Consider the following 20,620-nt stretch of genomic DNA (forward strand, 5'->3'; position numbering starts at 1 on the left):
AACAGACTGAGAAAGCAGAGAAAAAGTGTCTCCTGCAACCCGTTCCCTTGGTGCTAGATGAACGAACGTCTCTGCACTTGCTCAGTTCTGAGAGATAAGTGTGTGTGAAAGCCGTCCTTCACCTAGCTTGTTGGGAACACAAAGTTTCTTTTCAGTTGCAAACTCCATTCCATACATATATATGGGGAGGTAGAAGCTCCAACAAGATTTTACAGTGAAAACTGCAGGAACTTCAAACCGGCACTAGGAAGCAGACTGAGAAAGCAGAGAAAAAGTGTCTCTTGCAACCCTTTCCCTTGGTGCTAGAAGAACGAACGTCTCTCCACTTGCTCAGTTCTGAGAGATAAGTGTGTGTGAAAGCCGTCCTTCACCTAGCTTGTTGGGAACACAAAGTTTCTTTTCAGTTGCAAACTCCATTCCATACATATATATGGGGAGGTACTAGCTCCAACTCGGTATTACAGTGAAAACTGCAGGAACTTCAAACCGGCAGTAGGAAACAGATTGAGAAAGCAGAGAAAATGTGTCTCTTGCAACCCGCTCCATTTGTGCTACATTAACGAACGTCTCTCCACATGCTCAGTTCTGAGAGATAAGTGTGTGTGAAAGCCGTCCTTCACCTAGCTTGTTGGGAACACAAAGTTTCTTTTCAGTTGCAAACTCCATTCCATACATATATATGGGGAGGTACTAGCTCCAACTCGGTTTTACAGTGAAAACTGCAGGAACTTCAAACAGGCACTAGGAAACAGACTGAGAAAGCAGAGAAAATGTGTCTCCTGCAACCCGTTCCCTTGGTGCTAGATGAACGAACGTCTCTCCACTTGCTCAGTTCTGAGAGATAAGTGTGTGTGAAAGACGTCCTTCACCTAGCTTGTTGGGAACACAAAGTATCTTTTCAGTTGCAAACTCCATTCCATACATATATATGGGGAGGTACTATCTCCAACTCGGTTTTACAGTGAAAACTGCAGGAACTTCAAACCGGCACTAGGAAACAGACTGAGAAAGCAGAGAAAAAGTGTCTCCTGCAAACCGTTCCCTTGGTGCTAGATGAACGAACGTCTCTCCACTTGCTCAGTTCTGAGAGATAAATGTGTGTGAAAGCCGTCCTTCACCTAGCTTGTTGGGAACACAAAGTTTCTTTTCAGTTGCAAACTCCATTCCAAACATAAATATGGGGAGGTACAAGCTCCAACTCGGTTTTACAGTGAAAACTGCAGGAACTTCAAACCGGCACTAGGAAACAGACTGAGAAAGCAGAAAAAAAAAAAAAATGTTTCCTGCAACCCGTTCCCTTGGCGCTAGATGAACGAACGTCTCTCCACTTGCTCAGTTCTGAGAGATAAGTGTGTGTGAAAGCCGTCCTTCACCTAGCTTGTTGGGAACACAAAGTTTCTTTTCAGTTGCAAACCCATTCCATACGTATATATGGGGAGGTACTAGCTCCAACTCGGTTTTACAGTGAAAACTGCAGGAACTTCAAACCGGCACTGGGAAACAGACTGAGAAAGCAGAGAAAAAGTGTCTCCTGCAACCCGTTCCCTTGGTGCTAGATGAACGAACGTCTCTCCACTTGCTCAGTTCTGAGAGATAAGTGTGTGTGAAAGCCGTCCTTCACCTAGCTTGTTGGGAACACAAAGTTTCTTTTCAGTTGCAAACTCCATTCCATACATATATATGGGGAGGTAGAAGCTCCAACAAGATTTTACAGTGAAAACTGCAGGAACTTCAAACCGGCACTAGGAAACAGACTGAGAAAGCAGAGAAAAAGTCTCTCCTGCAACCCGTTCCCTTGGTGCTAGATAAACGAACGTCTCTCCACTTGCTCATTTCTGAGAGATAAGTGTGTGTGAAAGCCGTCCTTCACCTAGCTTGTTGGGAACACAAAGTTTCTTTTCAGTTGCAAACTCCATTCCATACATATATATGGGGAGGTACTAGCTCCAACTCGGTATTACAGTGAAAACTGCAGGAACTTCAAACCGGCAGTAGGAAACAGACTGAGAAAGCAGAGAAAATGTGTCTCCTGCAACCCGCTCCATTTGTGCTACATTAACGAACGTCTCTCCACATGCTCAGTTCTGAGAGATAAGTGTGTGTGAAAGCCGTCCTTCACCTAGCTTGTTGGGAACACAAAGTTTCTTTTCAGTTGCAAACTCCATTCCATACATATATATGGGGAGGTACTAGCTCCAACTCGGTTTTACAGTGAAAACTGCAGGAACTTCAAACAGGCACTAGGAAACAGACTGAGAAAGCAGAGAAAATGTGTCTCCTGCAACCCGTTCCCTTGGTGCTAGATGAACGAACGTCTCTCCACTTGCTCAGTTCTGAGAGATAAGTGTGTGTGAAAGACGTCCTTCACCTAGCTTGTTGGGAACACCAAGTATCTTTTCAGTTGCAAACTCCATTCCATACATATATATGGGGAGGTACTATCTCCAACTCGGTTTTACACTGAAAACTGCAGGAACTTCAAACCGGCACTAGGAAACAGACCGAGAAAGCAGAGAAAAAGTGTCTCCTGCAAACCGTTCCCTTGGTGCTAGATGAACGAACGTCTCTCCACTTGCTTAGTTCTGAGAGATAAATGTGTGTGAAAGCCGTCCTTCACCTAGCTTGTTGGGAACACAAAGTTTCTTTTCAGTTGCAAACTCCATTCCAAACATAAATATGGGTAGGTACTAGCTCCAACTCGGTTTTACAGTGAAAACTGCAGGAACTTCAAACCGGCACTAGGAAACAGACTGAGAAAGCAGAAAAAAAAAAAAATGTTTCCTGCAACCCGTTCCCTTGGTGCTAGATGAACGAACGTCTCTCCACTTGCTCAGTTCTGAGAGATAAGTGTGTGTGAAAGCCGTCCTTCACCTAGCTTGTTGGGAACACAAAGTTTCTTTTCAGTTGCAAACCCATTCCATACGTATATATGGGGAGGTACTAGCTCCAACTCAGTTTTACAGTGAAAACTGCAGGAACTTCAAACCGGCACTGGGAAACAGACTGAGAAAGCAGAGAAAAAGTGTCTCCTGCAACCCGTTCCCTTGGTGCTAGATGAACGAACGTCTCTCCACTTGCTCAGTTCTGAGAGATAAGTGTGTGTGAAAGCCGTCCTTCACCTAGCATGTTGGGAACACAAAGTTTCTTTTCAGTTGCAAACTCCATTCCATACATATATATGGGGAGGTAGAAGCTCCAACAAGATTTTACAGTGAAAACTGCAGGAACTTCAAACCGGCACTAGGAAACAGACTGAGAAAGCAGAGAAAAAGTCTCTCCTGCAACCCGTTCCCTTGGTGCTAGATGAACGAACGTCTCTCCACTTGCTCATTTCTGAGAGATAAGTGTGTGTGAAAGCCGTCCTTCACCTAGCTTGTTGGGAACACAAAGTTTCTTTTCAGTTGCAAACTCCATTCCATACATATATATGGGGAGGTATAAGCTCCAACTCGGTTTTACAGTGAAAACTGCAGGAACTTCAAACCGGCACTAGGAAACAGACTGAGAAAGCAGAGAAAATGTGTCTCCTGCAACCCGTTCCCTTGGTGCTAGATGAAAGAACGTCTCTCCCCTTGCTCAGTTCTGAGAGATAAGTGTGTGTGAAAGCCGTCCTTCACCTAGCTTGTTCGGAACACAAAGTTTCTTTTCAGTTGCAAACACCATTCCATACGTATATATGGGGAGGTACTAGCTCCAACACGGTTTTACAGTGAAAACTGCAGGAACTTCAAACCGGCACTAGGAAACAGAATGAGAAAGCAGAGAAAAAGTGTCTCCTTCAACCCGTTCCCTTGGTGCTAGATGAACGAACGTCTCTCCACTTGCTCAGTTCTGAGAGATAATTCTGAGTGAAAGCCGTCCTTCACTTTGCTCTTTGGGAACACAAAGTTTCTTTTCAGTTGCCAACACCATTCCATACATATATATGGGGATGTAGAAGCACCAAATCGGATTTACAGTGAAAACTGCAGGAACTTCAAACCGGCACTAGGAAACAGACTGAGAAAGCAGAGAAAAAGTGTCCCCTGCAACCCGTTCCCTTGGTGCTAGGTGAACGAACGTCTCTCCACTTGCTCCGTTCTGAGAGATAAGTGTGTGTGAACGACGTCTTTCACATATCATGTTGGGAACACAAAGTTTCTTTTCAGTTGCAAACTCCACTCCATACATATATATGGGTAGGTTCTAGCTCCAAATCGGTTTTACAGTGAAAACTGCAGGAACTTCAAACCGGCACTAGGAAGCAGACTGAGAAAGCAGAGAAAAAGTGTCTCCTGCAACCCTTTCCCTTGGTGCTAGAAGAACGAACATCTCTCCACTTGCTCAGTTCTGAGAGATAAGTGTGTGTGAAAGCCGTCCTTCACCTAGCTTGTTGGGAACACAAAGTTTCTTTTCAGTTGCAAACTCCATTCCATACATATATATGGGGAGGTACTAGCTCCAACACGGTATTACAGTGAAAACTGCAGGAACTTCAAACCGGCAGTAGGAAACAGACTGAGAAAGCAGAGAAAATGTGTCTATTGCAACCCGCTCCATTTGTGCTACATTAACGAACGTCTCTCCACTTGCTCAGTTCTGAGAGATAAGTGTGTGTGGAAGCCGTCCTTCACCTTGCTTGTTGGGAACACAAAGTTTCTTTTCAGTTGCAAACTCCATTCCATACATATATATGGGGAGGTACTAGCTCCAACTCGGTTTTACAGTGAAAACTGCAGGAACTTCAAACAGGCACTAGGAAACAGACTGAGAAAGCAGAGAAAATGTGTCTCCTGCAACCCGTTCCCTTGGTGCTAGATGAACGAACGTCTCTCCACTTGCTCAGTTCTGAGAGATAAGTGTGTGTGGAAGACGTCCTTCACCTAGCTTGTTGGGAACACAAAGTATCATTTCAGTTGCAAACTCCATTCCATACATATATATGGGGAGGTACTAGCTCCAACTCGGTTTTACAGTGAAAACTGCAGGAACTTCAAACCGGCACTAGGAAACAGACTGAGAAAGCAGAGAAAAAGTGTCTCCTGCAAACCGTTCCCTTGGTGCTAGATGAACGAACGTCTCTCCACTTGCTCAGTTCTGAGAGATAAATGTGTGTGAAAGCCGTCCTTCACCTAGCTTGTTGGGAACACAAAGTTTCTTTTCAGTTGCAAACTCCATTCCAAACATAAATATGGGGAGGTACAAGCTCCAACTCGGTTTTACAGTGAAAACTGCAGGAACTTCAAACCGGCACTAGGAAACAGACTGAGAAAGCAGAAAAAAAAAAAATGTTTCCTGCAACCCGTTCCCTTGGTGCTAGATGAACGAACGTCTCTCCACTTGCTCAGTTCTGAGAGATAAGTGTGTGTGAAAGCCGTCCTTCACCTAGCTTGTTGGGAACACAAAGTTTCTTTTCAGTTGCAAACCCATTCCATACGTATATATGGGGAGGTACTAGCTCCAACTCGGTTTTACAGTGAAAACTGCAGGAACTTCAAACCGGCACTGGGAAACAGACTGAGAAAGCAGAGAAAAAGTGTCTCCTGAAACCCGCTCCATTTGTGCTACATTAACGAACGTCTCTCCACATGCTCAGTTCTGAGAGATAAGTGTGTGTGAAAGCCGTCCTTCACCTAGCTTGTTGGGAACACAAAGTTTCTTTTCAGTTGCAAACTCCATTCCATACATATATATGGGGAGGTACTAGCTCCAACTCGGTTTTACAGTGAAAACTGCAGGAACTTCAAACCGGCACTAGGAAACAGACTGAGAAAGCAGAGAAAAAGTCTCTCCTGCAACCCGTTCCCTTGGTGCTAGATGAACGAACGTCTCTCCACTTGCTCATTTCTGAGAGATAAGTGTGTGTGAAAGCCGTCCTTCACCTAGCTTGTTGGGAACACAAAGTTTCTTTTCAGTTGCAAACTCCATTCCATACATATATATGGGGAGGTATAAGCTCCAACTCGGTTTTACAGTGAAAACTGCAGGAACTTCAAACCGGCACTAGGAAACAGACTGAGAAAGCAGAGAAAATGTGTCTCCTGCAACCCGTTCCCTTGGTGCTAGATGAAAGAACGTCTCTCCCCTTGCTCAGTTCTGAGAGATAAGTGTGTGTGAAAGCCGTCCTTCACCTAGCTTGTTCGGAACACAAAGTTTCTTTTCAGTTGCAAACACCATTCCATACGTATATATGGGGAGGTACTAGCTCCAACACGGTTTTACAGTGAAAACTGCAGGAACTTCAAACCGGCACTAGGAAACAGAATGAGAAAGCAGAGAAAAAGTGTCTCCTTCAACCCGTTCCCTTGGTGCTAGATGAACGAACGTCTCTCCACTTGCTCAGTTCTGAGAGATAATTCTGAGTGAAAGCCGTCCTTCACTTTGCTCTTTGGGAACACAAAGTTTCTTTTCAGTTGCCAACACCATTCCATACATATATATGGGGATGTAGAAGCACCAAATCGGATTTACAGTGAAAACTGCAGGAACTTCAAACCGGCACTAGGAAACAGACTGAGAAAGCAGAGAAAAAGTGTCCCCTGCAACCCGTTCCCTTGGTGCTAGGTGAACGAACGTCTCTCCACTTGCTCCGTTCTGAGAGATAAGTGTGTGTGAACGACGTCTTTCACATATCATGTTGGGAACACAAAGTTTCTTTTCAGTTGCAAACTCCACTCCATACATATATATGGGTAGGTTCTAGCTCCAAATCGGTTTTACAGTGAAAACTGCAGGAACTTCAAACCGGCACTAGGAAGCAGACTGAGAAAGCAGAGAAAAAGTGTCTCCTGCAACCCTTTCCCTTGGTGCTAGAAGAACGAACATCTCTCCACTTGCTCAGTTCTGAGAGATAAGTGTGTGTGAAAGCCGTCCTTCACCTAGCTTGTTGGGAACACAAAGTTTCTTTTCAGTTGCAAACTCCATTCCATACATATATATGGGGAGGTACTAGCTCCAACACGGTATTACAGTGAAAACTGCAGGAACTTCAAACCGGCAGTAGGAAACAGACTGAGAAAGCAGAGAAAATGTGTCTATTGCAACCCGCTCCATTTGTGCTACATTAACGAACGTCTCTCCACTTGCTCAGTTCTGAGAGATAAGTGTGTGTGGAAGCCGTCCTTCACCTTGCTTGTTGGGAACACAAAGTTTCTTTTCAGTTGCAAACTCCATTCCATACATATATATGGGGAGGTACTAGCTCCAACTCGGTTTTACAGTGAAAACTGCAGGAACTTCAAACAGGCACTAGGAAACAGACTGAGAAAGCAGAGAAAATGTGTCTCCTGCAACCCGTTCCCTTGGTGCTAGATGAACGAACGTCTCTCCACTTGCTCAGTTCTGAGAGATAAGTGTGTGTGGAAGACGTCCTTCACCTAGCTTGTTGGGAACACAAAGTATCATTTCAGTTGCAAACTCCATTCCATACATATATATGGGGAGGTACTAGCTCCAACTCGGTTTTACAGTGAAAACTGCAGGAACTTCAAACCGGCACTAGGAAACAGACTGAGAAAGCAGAGAAAAAGTGTCTCCTGCAAACCGTTCCCTTGGTGCTAGATGAACGAACGTCTCTCCACTTGCTCAGTTCTGAGAGATAAATGTGTGTGAAAGCCGTCCTTCACCTAGCTTGTTGGGAACACAAAGTTTCTTTTCAGTTGCAAACTCCATTCCAAACATAAATATGGGGAGGTACAAGCTCCAACTCGGTTTTACAGTGAAAACTGCAGGAACTTCAAACCGGCACTAGGAAACAGACTGAGAAAGCAGAAAAAAAAAAAATGTTTCCTGCAACCCGTTCCCTTGGTGCTAGATGAACGAACGTCTCTCCACTTGCTCAGTTCTGAGAGATAAGTGTGTGTGAAAGCCGTCCTTCACCTAGCTTGTTGGGAACACAAAGTTTCTTTTCAGTTGCAAACCCATTCCATACGTATATATGGGGAGGTACTAGCTCCAACTCGGTTTTACAGTGAAAACTGCAGGAACTTCAAACCGGCACTGGGAAACAGACTGAGAAAGCAGAGAAAAAGTGTCTCCTGAAACCCGCTCCATTTGTGCTACATTAACGAACGTCTCTCCACATGCTCAGTTCTGAGAGATAAGTGTGTGTGAAAGCCGTCCTTCACCTAGCTTGTTGGGAACACAAAGTTTCTTTTCAGTTGCAAACTCCATTCCATACATATATATGGGGAGGTACTAGCTCCAACTCGGTTTTACAGTGAAAACTGCAGGAACTTCAAACAGGCACTAGGAAACAGACTGAGAAAGCAGAGAAAATGTGTCTCCTGCAACCCGTTCCCTTGGTGCTAGATGAACGAACGTCTCTCCACTTGCTCAGTTCTGAGAGATAAGTGTGTGTTAAAGACGTCCTTCACCTAGCTTGTTGGGAACACCAAGTATCTTTTCAGTTGCAAACTCCATTCCATACATATATATGGGGAGGTACTATCTCCAACTCGGTTTTACAGTGAAAACTGCAGGAACTTCAAACCGGCACTAGGAAACAGACCGAGAAAGCAGAGAAAAAGTGTCTCCTGCAAACCGTTCCCTTGGTGCTAGATGAACGAACGTCTCTCCACTTGCTTAGTTCTGAGAGATAAATGTGTGTGAAAGCCGTCCTTCACCTAGCTTGTTGGGAACACAAAGTTTCTTTTCAGTTGCAAACTCCATTCCAAACATAAATATGGGTAGGTACTAGCTCCAACTCGGTTTTACAGTGAAAACTGCAGGAACTTCAAACCGGCACTAGGAAACATACTGAGAAAGCAGAAAAAAAAAAAAATGTTTCCTGCAACCCGTTCCCTTGGTGCTAGATGAACGAACGTCTCTCCACTTGCTCAGTTCTGAGAGATAAGTGTGTGTGAAAGCCGTCCTTCACCTAGCTTGTTGGGAACACAAAGTTTCTTTTCAGTTGCAAACCCATTCCATACGTATATATGGGGAGGTACTAGCTCCAACTCAGTTTTACAGTGAAAACTGCAGGAACTTCAAACCGGCACTGGGAAACAGACTGAGAAAGCAGAGAAAAAGTGTCTCCTGCAACCCGTTCCCTTGGTGCTAGATGAACGAACGTCTCTCCACTTGCTCAGTTCTGAGAGATAAGTGTGTGTGAAAGCCGTCCTTCACCTAGCATGTTGGGAACACAAAGTTTCTTTTCAGTTGCAAACTCCATTCCATACATATATATGGGGAGGTAGAAGCTCCAACACGGTTTTACAGTGAAAACTGCAGGAACTTCAAACCGGCACTAGGAAACAGAATGAGAAAGCAGAGAAAAAGTGTCTCCTTCAACCCGTTCCCTTGGTGCTAGATGAACGAACGTCTCTCCACTTGCTCAGTTCTGAGAGATAAGTGTGTGTGAAAGCCGTCCTTCACCTAGCTTGTTGGGAACACAAAGTTTCTTTTCAGTTGCAAACTCCATTCCATACATATATATGGGGAGGTACTAGCTCCAACTCGGTATTACAGTGAAAACTGCAGGAACTTCAAACCGGCAGTAGGAAACAGACTGAGAAAGCAGAGAAAATGTGTCTATTGCAACCCGCTCCATTTGTGCTACATTAACGAACGTCTCTCCACTTGCTCAGTTCTGAGAGATAAGTGTGTGTGAAAGCCGTCCTTCACCTAGCTTGTTGGGAACACAAAGTTTCTTTTCAGTTGCAAACTCCATTCCATACATATATATGGGGAGGTACTAGCTCCAACTCGGTTTTACAGTGAAAACTGCAGGAACTTCAAACAGGCACTAGGAAACAGACTGAGAAAGCAGAGAAAATGTGTCTCCTGCAACCCGTTCCCTTGGTGCTAGATGAACGAACGTCTCTCCACTTGCTCAGTTCTGAGAGATAAGTGTGTGTGGAAGACGTCCTTCACCTAGCTTGTTGGGAACACAAAGTATCATTTCAGTTGCAAACTCCATTCCATACATATATATGGGGAGGTACTAGCTCCAACTCGGTTTTACAGTGAAAACTGCAGGAACTTCAAACCGGCACTAGGAAACAGACTGAGAAAGCAGAGAAAAAGTGTCTCCTGCAAACCGTTCCCTTGGTGCTAGATGAACGAACGTCTCTCCACTTGCTCAGTTCTGAGAGATAAATGTGTGTGAAAGCCGTCCTTCACCTAGCTTGTTGGGAACACAAAGTTCCTTTTCAGTTGCAAACTCCATTCCAAACATAAATATGGGGAGGTACAAGCTCCAACTCGGTTTTACAGTGAAAACTGCAGGAACTTCAAACCGGCACTAGGAAACAGACTGAGAAAGCAGAAAAAAAAAAAATGTTTCCTGCAACCCGTTCCCTTGGTGCTAGATGAACGAACGTCTCTCCACTTGCTCAGTTCTGAGAGATAAGTGTGTGTGAAAGCCGTCCTTCACCTAGCTTGTTGGGAACACAAAGTTTCTTTTCAGTTGCAAACCCATTCCATACGTATATATGGGGAGGTACTAGCTCCAACTCGGTTTTACAGTGAAAACTGCAGGAACTTCAAACCGGCACTGGGAAACAGACTGAGAAAGCAGAGAAAAAGTGTCTCCTGCAACCCGTTCCCTTGGTGCTAGATGAACGAACGTCTCTCCACTTGCTCAGTTCTGAGAGATAAGTGTGTGTGAAAGCCGTCCTTCACCTAGCTTGTTGGGAACACAAAGTTTCTTTTCAGTTGGAAACTCCATTCCATACATATATATGGGGAGGTAGAAGCTCCAACAAGATTTTACAGTGAAAACTGCAGGAACTTCAAACCGGCACTAGGAAGCAGACTGAGAAAGCAGAGAAAAAGTGTCTCCTGCAACCCTTTCCCTTGGTGCTAGAAGAACGAACGTCTCTCCACTTGCTCAGTTCTGAGAGATAAGTGTGTGTGAAAGCCGTCCTTCACCTAGCTTGTTGGGAACACAAAGTATCATTTCAGTTGCAAACTCCATTCCATACATATATATGGGGAGGTACTAGCTCCAACTCGGTTTTACAGTGAAAACTGCAGGAACTTCAAACCGGCACTAGGAAACAGACTGAGAAAGCAGAGAAAAAGGTCTCCTGCAAACCGTTCCCTTGGTGCTAGATGAACGAACGTCTCTCCACTTGCTCAGTTCTGAGAGATAAATGTGTGTGAAAGCCGTCCTTCACCTAGCTTGTTGGGAACACAAAGTTTCTTTTCAGTTGCAAACTCCATTCCAAACATAAATATGGGGAGGTACAAGCTCCAACTCGGTTTTACAGTGAAAACTGCAGGAACTTCAAACCGGCACTAGGAAACAGACTGAGAAAGCAGAAAAAAAAAAAATGTTTCCTGCAACCCGTTCCCTTGGTGCTAGATGAACTAACGTCTCTCCACTTGCTCAGTTCTGAGAGATAAGTGTGTGTGAAAGCCGTCCTTCACCTAGCTTGTTGGGAACACAAAGTTTCTTTTCAGTTGCAAACCCATTCCATACGTATATATGGGGAGGTACTAGCTCCAACTCGGTTTTACAGTGAAAACTGCAGGAACTTCAAACCGGCACTGGGAAACAGACTGAGAAAGCAGAGAAAAAGTGTCTCCTGCAACCCGTTCCCTTGGTGCTAGATGAACGAACGTCTCTCCACTTGCTCAGTTCTGAGAGATAAGTGTGTGTGAAAGCCGTCCTTCACCTAGCTTGTTGGGAACACAAAGTTTCTTTTCAGTTGCAAACTCCATTCCATACATATATATGGGGAGGTAGAAGCTCCAACAAGATTTTACAGTGAAAACTGCAGGAACTTCAAACCGGCACTAGGAAGCAGACTGAGAAAGCAGAGAAAAAGTGTCTCCTGCAACCCTTTCCCTTGGTGCTAGAAGAACGAAAGTCTCTCCACTTGCTCAGTTCTGAGAGATAAGTGTGTGTGAAAGCCGTCATTCACCTAGCTTGTTGGGAACACAAAGTTTCTTTTCAGTTGCAAACTCCAATCCATACATATATATGGGGAGGTACTAGCTCCAACTCGGTATTACAGTGAAAACTGCAGGAACTTCAAACCGGCAGTAGGAAACAGAATGAGAAAGCAGAGAAAAAGTGTCTCCTTCAACCCGTTCCCTTGGTGCTAGATAAACGAACGTCTCTCCACTTGCTCAGTTCTGAGAGATAAGTGTCTGTGAAAGCCGTCCTTCACCTAGCTTGTTGGGAACACAAAGTTTCTTTCCAGTTGCAAACTCCATTCCATACATATATATGGGGAGGTACTAGCTCCAACTCGGTTTTACAGTGAAAACTGCAGGAACTTCAAACCGGCACTAGGAAGCAGACTGAGAAAGCAGAGAAAAAGTGTCTCCTGCAACCCTTTCCCTTGGTGCTAGAAGAACGAACGTCTCTCCACTTGCTCAGTTCTGAGAGATAAGTGTGTGTGAAAGCCGTCCTTCACCTAGCTTGTTGGGAACACAAAGTTTCTTTTCAGTTGCAAACTCCATTCCATACATATATATGGGGAGGTACTAGCTCCAACTCGGTATTACAGTGAAAACTGCAGGAACTTCAAACCGGCACTAGGAAACAGACTGAGAAAGCAGAGAAAATGTGTCTCCTGCAACCCGCTCCATTTGTGCTACATTTACGAACGTCTCTCCACTTGCTCAGTTCTGAGAGATAAGTGTGTGTGAAAGACGTCCTTCACCTAGCTTGTTGGGAACACAAAGTATCTTTTCAGTTGCAAACTCCATTCCATACATATATATGGGGAGGTACTATCTCCAACTCGGTTTTACAGTGAAAACTGCAGGAACTTCAAACCGGCACTAGGAAGCAGACTGAGAAAGCAGAGAAAAAGTGTCTCCTGCAACCCTTTCCCTTGGTGCTAGAAGAACGAACGTCTCTCCACTTGCTCAGTTCTGAGAGATAAGAGTGTGTGAAAGCCGTTCTTCACAAAGCTTGTTGGGAACACAAAGTTTCTTTTCAGTTGCAAACTCCATTCCATACATATATATGGGGAGGTACTAGCTTCAACTCGGTTTTACAGTGAAAACTGCAGGAACTTCAAACCGGCACTAGGAAACAGACTGAGAAAGCAGAGAAAAAGTCTCTCCTGCAACCCGTTCCCTTGGTGCTAGATGAACGAACGTCTCTCCACTTGCTCAGTTCTGAGAGATAAGTGTGTGTGAAAGCCGTCCTTCACCTAGCTTGTTGGGAACACAAAGTTTCTTTTCAGTTGCAAACTCCATTCCATACATATATATGGGGAGGTACAAGCTCCAACACGGTTTTACAGTGAAAACTGCAGGAACTTCAAACCGGCACTAGGAAACAGACTGAGAAAGCAGAGAAAAAGTGTCTCCTGCAACCCGTTCCCTTGGTGCTAGATGAACGAACGTCTCTCCACTTGATCAGTTGTGAGAGATAAGTGTGTGTGAAAGCCGTCCTTCACCTAGCTTGTTGGGAACACAAAGTTTCTTTTCAGTTGCAAACTCCATTCCACAAATATATATGGGGAGGTAGAAGCTCCAACACGGTTTTACAGTGAAAACTGCAGGAACTTCAAACCGGCACTAGGAAACAGACGGAGAAAGCAGAGAAAAAGTCTCTCCTGCAACCCGTTCCCTTGGTGCTAGATGAACGAACGTCTCTCCACTTGCTGAGTTCTGAGAGATAAGTGTGTGTGAAAGCCGTCCTTCACCTAGCTTGTTGGGAACACAAAGTTTCTTTTCAGTTGCAAACTCCATTCCATACATATATATGGTGAGGTACTAGCTCCAACTCGGTTTTACAGTGAAAACTGCAGGAAATTCAAACAGGCACTAGGAAACAGACTGAGAAAGCAGAGAAAAAGTGTATCCTGCGACCCGTTCCCTTGGTGCTAGATGAACGAACGTCTCTCCACTTGCTCAGTTCTGAGAGATAAGTGTGTGTGAAAGCCGTCCTTCACCTAGCTTGTTGGGAACACAAAGTTTCTTTTCAGTTGCAAACTCCATTCCATACATATATATGGGGAGGTATTAGCTCCAACTCGGTTTTACAGTGAAAACTGCAGGAACTTCAAACCGGCACTAGGAAACAGACTGAGAAAGCAGAGAAAAATTCTCTCCTGCAACCCGTTCCCTTCGTGCTAGATGAACGAACGTCTCTCCACTTGCTCAGTTCTGAGAGATAAGAGTGTGTGAAAGCCGTTCTTCACAAAGCTTGTTGGGAACACAAAGTTTCTTTTCAGTTGCAAACTCCATTCCATACATATATATGGGGAGGTACTAGCTTCAACTCGGTTTTACAGTGAAAACTGCAGGAACTTCAAACCGGCACTAGGAAACAGACTGAGAAAGCAGAGAAAAAGTCTCTCCTGCAACCCGTTCCCTTGGTGCTAGATGAACGAACGTCTCTCCACTTGCTCAGTTCTGAGAGATAAGTGTGTGTGAAAGCCGTCCTTCACCTAGCTTGTTGGGAACACAAAGTTTCTTTTCAGTTGCAAACTCCATTCCATACATATATATGGGGAGGTACAAGCTCCAACACGGTTTTACAGTGAAAACTGCAGGAACTTCAAACCGGCACTAGGAAACAGACTGAGAAAGCAGAGAAAAAGTGTCTCCTGCAACCCGTTCCCTTGGTGCTAGATGAACGAACGTCTCTCCACTTGATCAGTTGTGAGAGATAAGTGTGTGTGAAAGCCGTCCTTCACCTAGCTTGTTGGGAACACAAAGTTTCTTTTCAGTTGCAAACTCCATTCCACAAATATATATGGGGAGGTAGAAGCTCCAACACGGTTTTACAGTGAAAACTGCAGGAACTTCAAACCGGCACTAGGAAACATACGGAGAAAGCAGAGAAAAAGTCTCTCCTGCAACCCGTTCCCTTGGTGCTAGATGAACGAACGTCTCTCCACTTGCTGAGTTCTGAGAGATAAGTGTGTGTGAAAGCCGTCCTTCACCTAGCTTGTTGGGAACACAAAGTTTCTTTTCAGTTGCAAACTCCATTCCATACATATATATGGTGAGGTACTAGCTCCAACTCGGTTTTACAGTGAAAACTGCAGGAAATTCAAACAGGCACTAGGAAACAGACTGAGAAAGCAGAGAAAAAGTGTCTCCTGCGACCCGTTCCCTTGGTGCTAGATGAACGAACGTCTCTCCACTTGCTCAGTTCTGAGAGATAAGTGTGTGTGAAAGCCGTCCTTCACCTAGCTTGTTTTGAACACAAAGTTTTTTTTCAGTTGGCAACACCATTCCATACATATATATGGGGAGGAAGAAGTTCCAACTCAGTTTTACAGTGAAAACTGCAGAAAATTCAAACCGGCACTAGGAAACAGACTGAGAAAGAAGAGAAAAAGTGTCTCCTGCAACCCGTTCCCTTGGTGCTAGATGAACGAACGTCTCTCCACTTGCTCAGTTCTGAGAGATAAGTGTGTGTGAAAGCCGTCCTTCACCTAGCTTGTTGGGAACACAAAGTTTCTTTTCAGTTGCAAACTCCATTCCATACATATATATGGGGAGGTACTAGCTCCAACTCGGTTGTACAGTGAAAACTGCAGGAACTTCTAACCGGCACTAGGAAACAGACTGAGAAAGCAGACAAAAAGTGTCTCCTGCAACCCGTTATCTTGGTGCTAGATGAACGAACGTCTATCCACTTGCTCAGTTCTGAGAGATAAGTGTGTGTGAAAGCCGTCCTTCACCTTGCTTGTTGGGAACACAAAGTTTTTTTTCAATTGGCAACTCCATTCCATACATATATATGGGGAGGTAGAAGTTCCAACTCGGTTTTACAGTGAAAACTGCTGGAACTTCAAACAGGCACTAGGAAACAGACTGAGAAAGCAGAGAAAAAGTGTCTCCTGCAACCCGTTCCCTTGGTGCTAGATGAACGAACGTCTCTCCACTTGCTCAGTTCTGAGAGATAAGTGTGTGTGAAAGCCGTCCTTCACCTAGCTTGTTGGGAACACAAAGTTTCTTTTCAGTTGCAAACTCCATTCCATACATATATATGGGGAGGTATTAGCTCCAACTCGGTTTTACAGTGAAAACTGCAGGAACTTCAAACCGGCACTAGGAAACAGACTGAGAAAGCAGAGAAAAAGTCTCTCCTGCAACCCGTTCCCTTGGTGCTAGATGAACGAACGTCTCTCCACTTGCTCAGTTCTGAGAGATAAGTGTGTGTGAAAGCCGTCCTTCACCTAGCTTGTTGGGAACACAAAGTTTCTTTTCAGTTGCAAACTACATTCCATACATATATATGGGGAGGTACAAGCTCCAACCCGGTTTTACAGTGAAAACTGCAGGAACTTCAAACCGGCACTAGGAAACAAACTGAGAAAGCAGAGAAAAAGCGTCTCCTGCAACCCGTTCCCTTGGTGCTAGATGAACGAACGTCTCTCCACTTGATCAGTTGTGAGAGATAAGTGTGTGTGAAAGCCGTCCTTCACCTAGCTTGTTGGGAACACAAAGTTTCTTTTCAGTTGCAACTCCATTCCATACATATATATGGGGAGGTAGAAACTCCAACACGGTTTTACACTGAAAACTGCAGGAACTTCAAACAGGCACTAGGAAACAGACGGAGAAAGCAGAGAAAAAGTGTCTCCTGCAACCCGTTCCCTTGGTGCTAGATGAACGAACGTCTCTCCACTTGCTCAGTTCTGAGAGATAAGTGTGTGTGAAAGCCGTTCTTCACCTAGCTTGTTGGGAACACAAAGTTTCTTTTCAGTTGCAAACTCCATTCCATACATATATATGGGGAGGTACAAGCTCCAACACGGTTTTACAGTGAAAACTGCAGGAACTTCAAACCAGCACTAGGAAACAGACTGAGAAAGCAGAGAAAAAGTGTCTCCTGCAACCCGTTCCCTTGGTGCTAGATGAACGAACGTCTCTCCACTTGCTCAGTTCTGAGAGGTAAGAGTGTGTGAAAGCCGTTCTTCACCTAGCTTGTTGGGAACACAAAGTTTCTTTTCAGTTGCAAACTCCATTCCATACATATATATGGGGAGGTAGAAGCTCCAACACGATTTTACAGTGAAAACTGCAGGAACTTCAAACCGGCACTAGGAAACAGACGGAGAAAGCAGAGAAAAAGTCTCTCCTGCAACCCGTTCCCTTGGTGCTAGATGAACGAACGTCTCTCCACTTGCTCAGTTCTGAGAGATAAGTGTGTGTGAAAGCCGTCCTTCACCTAGCTTGTTGGGAACACAAAGTTTCTTTTCAGTTGCAAACTCCATTCCATACATATATATGGTGAGGTACTAGCTCCAACTCGGTTTTACAGTGAAAACTGCAGGAAATTCAAACCGGCACTAGGAAACAGACTGAGAAAGCAGAGAAAAAGTGTCTCCTGCGACCCGTTCCCTTGGTGCTAGATGAACGAACTTCTCTCCACTTGCTAAGTTCTGAGAGATAAGTGTGTGTGAAAGCCGTCCTTCACCTAGGTTGTTTTGAACACAAAGTTTTTTTTCAGTTGGCAACTCCATTCCATACATATATATGGGGAGGTACAAGCCTCAACACGGTTTTACAGTGAAAAATTCAGGAACTTCAAACCGGCACTAGGAAACAGACTGCGAAAGCAGAGAAAAAGCGTCTCCTGCAACCCGTTCCCTTGGTGCTAGATGAACGAACGTCTCTCCACTTGATCAGTTGTGAGAGATAAGTGTGTGTGAAAGCCGTCCTTCACCTAGCTTGTTGGGAACACAAAGTTTCTTTTAAGTTGCAAACTCCATTCCATACATATATATGGGGAGGTAGAAACTCCAACACGGTTTTACACTGAAAACTGCAGGAACTTCAAACCAGCACTAGGAAACAGACGGAGAAAGAAGAGAAAAAGTGTCTCCTGCAACCCGTTCCCTTGGTGCTAGATGAACGAACGTCTCTCCACTTGCTCAGTTCTGAGAGGTAAGAGTGTGTGAAAGCCGTTCTTCACCTAGCTTGTTGGGAACACAAAGTTTCTTTTCAGTTGCAAACTCCATTCCATACATATATATGGGGAGGTAGAAGCTCCAACACGATTTTACAGTGAAAACTGCAGGAACTTCAAACCGGCACTAGGAAACAGACGGAGAAAGCAGAGAAAAAGTCTCTCCTGCAACCCGTTCCCTTGGTGCTAGATGAACGAACGTCTCTCCACTTGCTCAGTTCTGAGAGATTAGTGTGTGTGAAAGCCGTCCTTCACCTAGCTTGTTGGGAACACAAAGTTTCTTTTCAGTTGCAAACTCCATTCCATACATATATATGGTGAGGTACTAGCTCCAACTCGGTTTTACAGTGAAAACTGCAGGAAATTCAAACCGGCACTAGGAAACAGACTGAGAAAGCAGAGAAAAAGTGTCTCCTGCGACCCGTTCCCTTGGTGCTAGATGAACGAACTTCTCTCCACTTGCTAAGTTCTGAGAGATAAGTGTGTGTGAAAGCCGTCCTTCACCTAGGTTGTTTTGAACACAAAGTTTTTTTTCAGTTGGCAACTCCATTCCATACATATATATGGGGAGGTACAAGCCTCAACACGGTTTTACAGTGAAAAATTCAGGAACTTCAAACCGGCACTAGGAAACAGACTGCGAAAGCAGAGAAAAAGCGTCTCCTGCAACCCGTTCCCTTGGTGCTAGATGAACGAACGTCTCTCCACTTGATCAGTTGTGAGAGATAAGTGTGTGTGAAAGCCGTCCTTCACCTAGCTTGTTGGGAACACAAAGTTTCTTTTAAGTTGCAAACTCCATTCCATACATATATATGGGGAGGTAGAAACTCCAACACGGTTTTACACTGAAAACTGCAGGAACTTCAAACAGGCACTAGGAAACAGACGGAGAAAGTAGAGAAAAAGTCTCTCCTGCAACCCGTTCCCTTGGTGCTAGATGAACGAACGTCTCTCCACTTGCTCAGTTCTGAGAGATAAGTGTGTGTGGAAGCCGTCCTTCACCTAGCTTGTTGGGAACACAAAGTTTCTTTTCAGTTGCAAACTCCATTCCATACATATATATGGGGAGGTAGAAGCTCCAACACGGTTTTACAGTGAAAACTGCAGGAACTTCAAATCGGCACTAGGAAACAGACGGAGAAAGCAGAGAAAAAGTCTCTCGCGCAACCCGTTCCCTTGGTGCTAGATGAACGAACGTCTCTCCACTTGCTCAGTTCTGAGAGATAAGTGTGTGTGAAAGCCGTCCTTCACCTAGCTTGTTGGGAACACAAAGTTTCTTTTAAGTTGCAAACTCAATTTCATACATATATATGGTGAGGTACTAGCTCCAACTCGGTTTTACAGTGAAAACTGCAGGAAATTCAAACCGGCACTAGGAAAGAGACTGAGAAAGCAGGGAAAAAGTGTCTCCTGCGACCCGTTCCCTTGGTGCTAGATGAACGAACGTCTCTCCACTTGCTCAGTTCTGAGAGATAAGTGTGTGTGAAAGCCGTCCTTCACCTAGCTTGTTTTGAACACAAATTTTTTTTCAGTTGGCAACTCCATTCCATACATATATATGGGGAGGTAGAAGTTCCAACTCGGTTTTACAGTGAAAACTGCAGGAACTTCAAACAGGCACTAGGAAACAGACTGAGAAAGCAGAGAAAAAGTGTCTCCTGCAACCCGTTCCCTTGGTGCTAGATGAACGAACGTCTCTCCACTTGCTCAGTTCTGAGAGATAAGTGTGTGTGAAAGCCGTCCTTCACCTAGCTTGTTGGGAACACAAACTTTCTTTTCAGTTGCAAACTCCATTCCATGCATATATATGTTGAGGTAAAAGCTCCAACACGGTTTTACAGTGAAAACTGCAGGAACTTCAAACCAGCACTAGGAAACAGACTGAGAAAGCAGAGAAAAATTCTCTCCTGCAACCCGTTCCCTTGGTGCTAGATGAACGAACGTCTCTCCACTTGCTCAGTTCTGAGAGATAAGAGTGTGTGAAAGCCGTTCTTCACCTAGCTTGTTGGGAACACAAAGTTTCTTTTCAGTTGCAAACTCCATTCCATACATATATATGGGGAGGTACTAGCTTCAACTCGGTTTTACAGTGAAAACTGCAGGAACTTCAAACCGGCACTAGGAAACAGACTGAGAAAGCAGAGAAAAAGTGTCTCCTGCAAACCGTTCCCTTGGTGCTAGATGAACGAACGTCTCTCCACTTGCCAATTTCTGAGAGATAAGTGTGTGTGAAAGCCGTCCTTCACCTAGCTTGTTGGGAACACAAAGTTTCTTTTCAGTTGCAAACTCCATTCCATACATATATATGGGGAGGTAGAAGCTCCAACACGGTTTTACAGTGAAAACTGCAGGAATTTCAAACCGGCACTAGGAAACAGACGGAGAAAGCAGAGAAAAAGTCTCTCCTGCAACCCGTTCCCTTGGTGCTAGATGAACGAACGTCTCTCCACTTGCTCAGTTCTGAGAGATAAGTGTGTGTGAAAGCCGTCCTTCACATAGCTTGTTGGGAACACAAAGTTTCTTTTCAGTTGCAAACTCCATTCCATACATATATATGGTGAGGTACTAGCTCCAACTCGGTTTTACAGTGAAAACTGCAGGAAATTCAAACCGGCACTAGGAAACAGACTGAGAAAGCAGAGAAAAAGTGTCTCCTGCGACCCGTTCCCTTGGTGCTAGATGAACGAACGTCTCTCCACTTGCTCAGTTCTGAGAGATAAGTGTGTGTGAAAGCCGTCCTTCACCTAGCTTGTTTTGAACACAAAGTTTTTTTTCAGTTGGCAACTGCATTCCATACATATA

The sequence above is a fragment of the Camelus dromedarius genome, unplaced genomic scaffold, assembly GCF_036321535.1.
Source record: "Camelus dromedarius isolate mCamDro1 unplaced genomic scaffold, mCamDro1.pat HAP1_SCAFFOLD_185, whole genome shotgun sequence".
In the NCBI taxonomy this organism is placed as follows: Eukaryota; Metazoa; Chordata; class Mammalia; order Artiodactyla; family Camelidae; genus Camelus; species Camelus dromedarius.